Source organism: Tursiops truncatus, chromosome 7 (genome assembly GCF_011762595.2).
Source record: "Tursiops truncatus isolate mTurTru1 chromosome 7, mTurTru1.mat.Y, whole genome shotgun sequence".
In the NCBI taxonomy this organism is placed as follows: domain Eukaryota; kingdom Metazoa; phylum Chordata; class Mammalia; order Artiodactyla; family Delphinidae; genus Tursiops; species Tursiops truncatus.
This window is the reverse complement of record NC_047040.1, coordinates 110,086,611-110,095,186: the sequence shown is the minus strand read 5'-3', so window position 1 is coordinate 110,095,186 and position 8,576 is coordinate 110,086,611. Positions and strand designations below refer to the sequence as shown.

General features: G+C 36.9%; 1 pseudogene; it reads right to left on the bottom strand.

Annotated features, from left to right (window-relative positions):
- Window positions 1–7,913: 7,913 nt before the first annotated feature.
- On the bottom strand, window positions 7,914–8,282 carry LOC101317610 (NADH dehydrogenase [ubiquinone] 1 beta subcomplex subunit 2, mitochondrial pseudogene; annotated as a pseudogene).
- Window positions 8,283–8,576: the final 294 nt, after the last annotated feature.

Genomic DNA, 8,576 nt, shown 5'->3' with positions numbered 1-8,576 from the left:
TTTAGTGGAAATTCTTGATCACCGTATCAGGGTGACAATAATCACTTTATTCCTACCTGGACCCTTTTCTCCATGTATTTACCTCATTCTGATAATTCTCTTCTATGAGTCCTTTGTGATTACAAATCTTCATGACTATTGTCTTGGCATTCTTTCTAGTTAGAATTTACATTTTAACAGATTTTACATTTTAACAATTCTTCTTATTAATAGTTACATTAAAGCAATTCATGTTGAGTTTGAATTTTGTAGTTCCTATTTCTGCCAAGGTTTCATCAAGTAGTATATGTATAGGAAGCATGTACATAGTAAACAGAGTTTTCCAATTTAACCCATGATTAAAACTAAAACCACCAGGAACAACTTATGTACCCTTTTTGCTCATCTTTTCCAGGTTATAATTAACAACTCCATTTTGGGGGACAGCATGCAGAAAACTTGCTTAAAAAATGAGTTGTGCTTGGACCTAATGGCTAGGGACAGTTAATTTCTTGCAGTCTCTGTGGTGGCTGTGTAATAGGGAAGAGCAAACCTGACTCCATATTAGATCTGTTCCTTTTACTTTAACCTCTATGCTCTGTTGCCTGTGCTGTCATGCTGGCTCTGCACCTTTCATAAAAGAATGTTGCCTATAGCCTGAAGTATACAGGATAGCCTATTCTCAAGGCTCCGACTTAAAGAGTCCATTCATAAACACATAAAAAGTTTCAGAACAGAGAATAACATTTGTCTTGTTCGAGGTTTACAGGAACATCTTGACCTGACCTATGTGGTCAGCTGGAAAAACAAAAGATTCCTACACCAAGAAGGTCATAACAACTAACCACACCCTTCCCTCACTTTGCTTTGCCAAAACCCTTCAAGGAGTTTGGGGCTTAAGCCACTGATCTCCTTGCATGGTCCTGCAATAAACCTTTCTCTGCTCCAAACTCTGATGTTTCTGTTTGTTTGGCCTCACTTTGCATGGAGCACATGAACTTGCTTTTGGTAACAGTTGGGTGGTTGGAGAAGTTTTCAAAGCTGCTGCTCCAGCCAGTCTCTAGATGTCTGAGGTAGTTTTCTCACTGTGTGCATCCCGGGAGGTATGCAAACCTCCAGGTTACTAGTCAGTAGGATCTGTGGGAAACAAATGTAACAATAGGTTGAAGGCTTCTGAAATACAATTTAAAAAAATAGACACTGAAGAACCTTGTCATTGAGAATGTAGACAGTAGTCTGAATGCTCTTACTATGTTTTGCACCTTGTAAATTTAGTTGTTAATTACATCATTTGGTAATACTGTTAAAAGAGTTTAATGAATCCTTTCAGCAGCAATGAGCTCAAATATTAAAATAAATGTTTGATGACAAATTAAGTACTAAAATTAGTCTCTCAAGAATGTTAACAAACATGCACAAAATGCAGACATAACAATTATGAGGGCTATATTAATAACCAACCACATAAAAACTAGGGGACAGAAATCAGCAGATAATGCATCAATATCTATTTCAAAAGTAAGTTCTTATTTTAAGAAGACTGCATTCAAAGATGATGTTTTAACAAATGTATCTTCAGAAGGAACACTTATTACTCAATAAAGCACAACTTTTCATTTAGATCAGTTGACTCATTTTCCAAAATAATATATTTTTAATTCTAATATTTCTTGCATACATGCTAAAGGAAAAGTGATTGATGAAAATGAATTGGCTCTGTTATGAGAAAAACGTTTCTATCAGTTGAATAATATGAAAAACAGAGAGAATTTCTAACAAATAAGCCTATACCAAAAGGAGAAATCTAAGTGAAAAAAATTTTAAGCACAAGGATAATGACCCCACAGGGAAACACAGAACTGCAGGAGAAGATAAAGAACAATAGAAAAAGATATAAAAAAGAAACATGTTTTGAGGTTTTAGAACTATTGGGAAAAAGGTAAAATTACTAATTTTTGTTAAAATAAGTCAAGAATGCCTATTAGAATATCTAGGATAAATTCTGAATGAAAAATGAAAGCATGTATAAGTCATAAGTTAATAGAAAAAATAATAAAAAATATCTAAATTATTTAGAAGGTAAACAGACAAAAGGGAACATTAAAGAGGTATATAGAAAACAAATAGTAAGATGATAGATAATAGACCAAATGTGTCAATATTTATATAAAATTGTTTAAAGAGTCTATATAAAATAGCATGCTTTTCAGAAATGACTAAAGAAGGGAAATTTGATAACTTGGAGATTATTAATATTAAAAAAAAAATTTTGTTCTGCAAAAACCCATGTAGAGAGGATGAAAGACAAACTACAAACTGGGTGAAAATATTTGAAAACCACGTATCCAGCAGAGTACTAATACATATAATATACAAAGAACTCTAAACATTTAACAGGTTAAAAAATCAATTAGAAAATGACAAATACATGAACAGAAATTTCACCAAAGAAGTATACAAATGGCAAATAAGCCCATAATATGATGTTCAGCATAATTAGCCACCAAGGAAATGCAAATTAAAACCACAATGAGATATCAGTATAGATATATCAGATGGCTAAAATAAAATTTAAAAAACTGTGGCAACACCAAATACTGGTGAGACTGGGGACTCCTATATTACTGTTGGAAATATAATATGATCCATCATTCTAGAAAACAGTCACTCAGTTTCTTGTGAAATTAAACATACAATTACCATACGACCAGCAGCTGCCATCTTGGGAATGAAATAAAATAAAACGAAAACTTAGGTTCACACAAAAAAATCATGCATGAATGTTCATGGCAGCTTTATTCATAATAGCCAAGAGCTGCAAACAGCCAAGCTTTCCTTAAACAAGTGAATGGTTAAACTATGTTAAAGGTTTACCATTAAATACTGTTCAACGATTAAAAAGAATGAACTTGTGATAGGTGCAACGCTGGGTGAATCGTCATGGAATTTTGCTGGGTCAATAAAAAAGCTAATTCAAAAATGTTACATACTGTAAGATTCTATTTATGTAACTTTAAAAAAAGACATCATTTTAGAAATGAAGAACAGATTTGCTCTTGACAGGGTTCAGGGACAGGAGGAGGGTGGGTGTGAAGAATGTGAGTTTGGTTATAAACAGGCAACACCAGGGATCCTTCTGGTGATGGAGCTGTTTATTTCTTAGCAAAACAACAAATAAACAGCTGTGGTGGTGAATACCCAAACTTATCATGTGACAAAATTATATAGACCTCAATACACACACCACACAAAAGAGTACAAGTAAAACTGGGAAATGTTAATAAGTTTGGTAGATTGCATCTTGGCTGTGATACTATACTATAATTTTGCAAAATGTTACCTTTGAGGGGAACTTTGTAAATTGTACACAGGATCTCTCTGTATTATTTCTTGTAACTGCATAGGAATCTTCAACGATCGCAATAAAATTTTTCAGTTAAAAAGAGGAAATAGTAGTAAATGTCATGAAAGATGTTCTACTTCTCTACACTAGGGGCTATATAATACTATTACTATAAATGAAAGAAGAACAATATAAATGGAGGGGGCATATCATGTTTATGGAAGGGAGGACTGGATATTGCAAAGATGTCATTTCCCCCCAAGTTATTCTATCCAAAGCAATCTTAATAAAAATCCCAACTTGTTTTCAGAAAATTGACACACTAATTCTAAAATGTCCAGGAAAATGCAAAATGCCAATCTTGAAGAGCAGAAGGAATATTCTGGAGGACTTGGAACATCAGCTATTAAGGTATTTTAAAATTGCAATAATTAAGACTTTGTCCTAGTGGTGAAAGAACAGACAGATATATTGGAAAAAACATAGGGTCCAGAAATGGATACACACATATACCATCATGTACTTTATGACAAAAGTGACACTCCAGTGTAGTGTATAAAAGTTATTTTTAACATATTGTATTAATTGGCTACCATGTGGAAGAAATAGTGTCTCTTGACCCCCTACTTCCCAGCTTACACAAAAATCAATTTCAGTTGGATTGTTCATGTAAATATAAAAAGTAAAACTATAAAACTTTAAGAATATAACATAAATATTGGGATGGCCAAAATGTTTGTTCTGTTTTTTCCGTAAGAGGGCTCTAATAGCACTTAGTTGTCTTTAACGTCATGGGAAACAATTTTGTTAGACTGTATGTGACAGCTGTCATATCAGCGTGCATTTAAAAAAGGACATCAAAATTGGTGAATTTTTGTAGAGCCCTTTTAATATTGAAGATGGAAGAGAAAAGCAACATTTTCGTTATATTATGCTTTATTATTTCGAGAAGGGTAGAAGCACAACTGAAATGCAAAAAAAGATTTGTGCAGTGTATGGAGAAAGTGCCGTGACTGAGCAAATGTGTCAATAATGGTTTGCAAAGTTCTGTGCTGCAGATTTCTCGCTGGAGAATGCTCCAGAGTTGGGTAGACCAGTTGAAGTTGACAGCAAGCAAATCGGGACATTAATTGAGAACAATCAATGTTATACCACACAGGAGAGAGCCAACATACTCAAAATATCCAAATCAAGCATTGAAAATCATTTGCACCAGCTTGGTTATGGTCATAACTTTGATGTTTGGGTTCCACATAAGCTAAGCAAAAAACACCTTCTTGACCATATTTCTCCATGCGATTCTCTACTTAAACATAAAGAAAACATTCTATTTTTAAAACAAATTGTGATGGGGGATGAAAAGTGGATACTGTACAAAAAAATAATGTGGAACGGAAGAGATCATGGGGCAAGTGAAGTGAACTACCACCAACCACACCAAAGGCCAGGCTTCAACCAAAGAAGGTGATGTTGTGTATATGATGGGATTGGAAGGGAGTCCTCTGTTATGAACTCCTTCCGGAAAACCAAACAATTAATTCCAACAAGTACTGCTCCCAATTAGCCAACTGAAAGCAACACTCGATAAAAAGTGTGCAGAAGTAGTCAACAGAAATTGCATATTCTTCTATCAGGATAATGCAAGACCGAATGTTTCTTTGACGACCAGGCAAAAAAACTATTATAGCTTGGCTGGGAAGTTCTGATTTATCTGCTGTATTCACCAGACATAGCACCTTCGGATTTTTTTATTTCAGTCTTTACAAAATTCTCTTAATGGAAATAATTCTCTTTTTATTTCAGTCTTTACAAAATTCTCTTAATGGAAAAAATTTCAATTCCCTGGAAGACTGTAAAAGGCACCTGGAACAGTTCTTTGCTCAAAAAGAAAGTTTTGGGCAGATGGAATTATGAAGTCACCTGCAAAATGACAGAAGGTAGTGGAACAAAAGGGTGAATACGTTGTTCAATAAAGTTCTTGGTGAAAATGAAAAATGTGTCCTTTATTTGTACTGAAAAATCAAAGGCACTTTTTGGCCAACCCGATATATCTTCATGACTTGCTGGTAAGCAAGTATTCTTAAATTAGGAACAAAAGTGTTATTTTAAAAAGGGCTGAGGGCTTCCCTGGTGGCGCAGTGGTTGAGAGTCCGCCTGCCGATGCAGAGGACACAGGTTCGTGCCCTGGTCTGGGAAGATCCCACGTGCCGCAGAGCGGCTGGGCCCGTGAGCCATGGCCGCTGAGCCTGCGCGTCCGGAGCCTATGCTCCGCAACGGGAGAGGCCACAGCAGTGAGAGGCCCGCGTACCGCAAAAAAAAAAAAAAAAAGGGCTGACTACATTAAAATTGAGAATTTGTGTTTATCAGAGGATACTGTTAAGTGTTAAAAGGCCAGTGCATAGAACAAAGATTATATATAATATATACATCTAACAATGGTCATTTGTCCAAAATATATAATACACAGCTTCACAGGGCAAAAGACATGAGCAAGCTTTGAAAGGGCCATAAACTTGTGAAAAAGTGAAAAACCCGTTAATCGTCTGGGGAATGCAAATTAACACACAATAATTGTAGTTAGATTGTTTGCAAACACAGCTTCATTAATTTCTTAGTCTCAGCAGTCATGGCTTTTCTGAAATGAGAATTTGCTTTTCCTCCCATGAAAAGATAATGTCACTTTCCACAAGTACAACATGTTTTCATACAAGACTCCAGAAGACCTTGAATCTGAGATGGCCTTGTAACTTGCTTTGGCCAGGAGAATGTGGAAGAAATGATGCTGCGGACCTCCTAGGAATGCTGCTGCCACCATGCAAAGAAGCCCAGGCCAGCCCCCTTGAAGATGACAGAATATCTTGGAGAGGGAGGCAGAGGCGACAACAACTACCAAATGTCAGACATGTGAGTGTGGCCGTGGTGGACTGTCTAGGACCAGTTTAGCCTCTGGATGACTACAGCAACATGAGTGTCCCCTGGAAAGACTAGCAAAAACACTGCCCAGATGACAACAGGCCAAAACTTCTGACCCATGTAATTGGCCCATGTAGTAAAATAGTGGTTATTTTAAGCCTGTAAGTTTTGGTGTATTTTGTTACACAGCAATCACTAACCGAAACAATGATACAGCACTACACACCCACCAGAGCTGCTAAAATGAAAATCAGAGACAATACCAAATGCTAGCCCCAAAGCAGCGCATCTGTAACCCTTACACCCTAGTGGTGGAAATGCAAACTGGTACAGTCATTTTGGAACACCACTTGGCAGTATCTACCAAAGTTAAACATACACATACTAACTCTAAACATACACCATACTCTAAGCAATTCCACTCCTTAGTTACAGGCTCAAGACAAATGTATCCAAAACACGTGTAAAAATGTTTATTACAGCACTATTTATAAAAGAATATTTGGGATTACCCAAATATTCTTCTAAAGTAGAATGGATAAAAAAGTAAATTGTGATATATTCTTACATTGTACAGCCACAAGAACAAAAAAAAAAACACAACTACACACAACTATATGCATAAGCATCACAAACATAATTCTAAGAGAAAGATGCATAATTGCATTTATATAAAGTTCAAAAGTGAGCAAAAATAGTCCATGGTGTTGGTAGTGAGGACAGTAGTTAAATTTGATGGAGGAGTGAGGGGAAGCAACACAAGGAGGCTTTCGGGGTGTTGGTAACACTCTATTTCTTGATGTGAATGCTGGTTACATGGACCTATTTACTTTGTGAGAATTCATCAAACTGTACACTTATGATCTGTGCACTTTTGTGTATACATATACTTCAATAAATTTACAAAAACAAAAAAAGCATAATGAAAGAGAATACATTCTTCAGAAAAATACTAGTGTCTTGGTATTAGAGACAGATATGACTAAAAAATTGGTTAAACAACATGAATAGAAACCAAGGATAAGAATTTAAGATACTCGGGCTTCCCTGGTGGCGCAGTGGTTGAGAATCCACCTGCCGATGCAGGGGACACGGGTTTGTGCCCCAGTCCGGGAAGATACCACATGCCGTGGAACGGCTGGGCCCGTGAGCCATGGCTGCTGAGCCTGCGCGTCCAGAGCCTGTGCTCTGCAACGGGAGAGGCCACAACAGTGAGAGGCCCGAGTCCCGCAAAAAAAAAAAAAAAAAAAGTAAGAATTTAAGATACTATTTTACGATGTCCACATAATCAATATAAATTTTGGGGGGTAATTTTTGCTTCCATGTTAATTTATATAGATTATACATTTTTTTAAGTTATTTTTAAAATAGTTTTTGAATAGGACAGTATGGTGGCTCCAACAATATAATACAACTAATTTGTACTCAATAAACAGTTATCAAACTTTACTTCTTTTTAATGTTTTCTCTCACTCTCAAAGTTTTCTTATTTTGAACCAAAAATTACATGATCACACACCTATCATGCTCCACCTGTTTTTTCATATACTAACATCTGGGATTTTATTTCTATTTGCTGATGGTTGCTCAAAGTTTGCTCTTAGTTTTTTTTTTTTTTTTTTTTTTTTCCTTGACCAAAACACTTTAATTTACAACTTTAATATACAATATGACGTCTTTAATTTCTTGAAATTCTCACCTGGCTCTTGGAAAGAGTTGAGTCTACATTTTCAGTCTCATCATCAGGAAGGATACCTAATTCTTCATCCGTCCATTGGGAAGGATCTGGATATGGAAAGTGACCCAGCACAGCATCTGAGTCATGCCAAAATCGCCAGAGAATCCAGAACCACATGATTGCACTGAAGAACTCCACCTTGATCACCTGGGATCTGGTCAGCTGGGGAAACAGTCTGTACCGGGGCTCGATATGCACACCTCCCTCAGCATGACGGACTCCAGCGCCTTCTGCTACCCGCGCGCGGCAGCCCCTAAAGAAGTGGCCTCCAACGCCCGGGAAAGGCATTTGCCGCGTCCGAGCCGACATGCCAACCCGCAACCGGACAGCAATCCCCAGGCCGCACCGCCGCCTCACGTCACTTCCCTTGGTGCCCCGCCCAGTCTTAGTTGATTTCTAAATAGTTTTTCTATAAAAGTTTTCTCTGTCTAATAAATTTCCTGGCTAGTTGCTCCACTTTCTAAACCCAGATGTTTTGGGGGGTGCCTCGTCTTTCAGCTCTCCCTCTGGTTCTTAACTTCTCAGAATTCAAGTTTCCCTACAAATCTCTTGAGGAAGTTGCATCTTCCCAGAGAAGACTGGGTTCTCCCTCTTCCACTCACA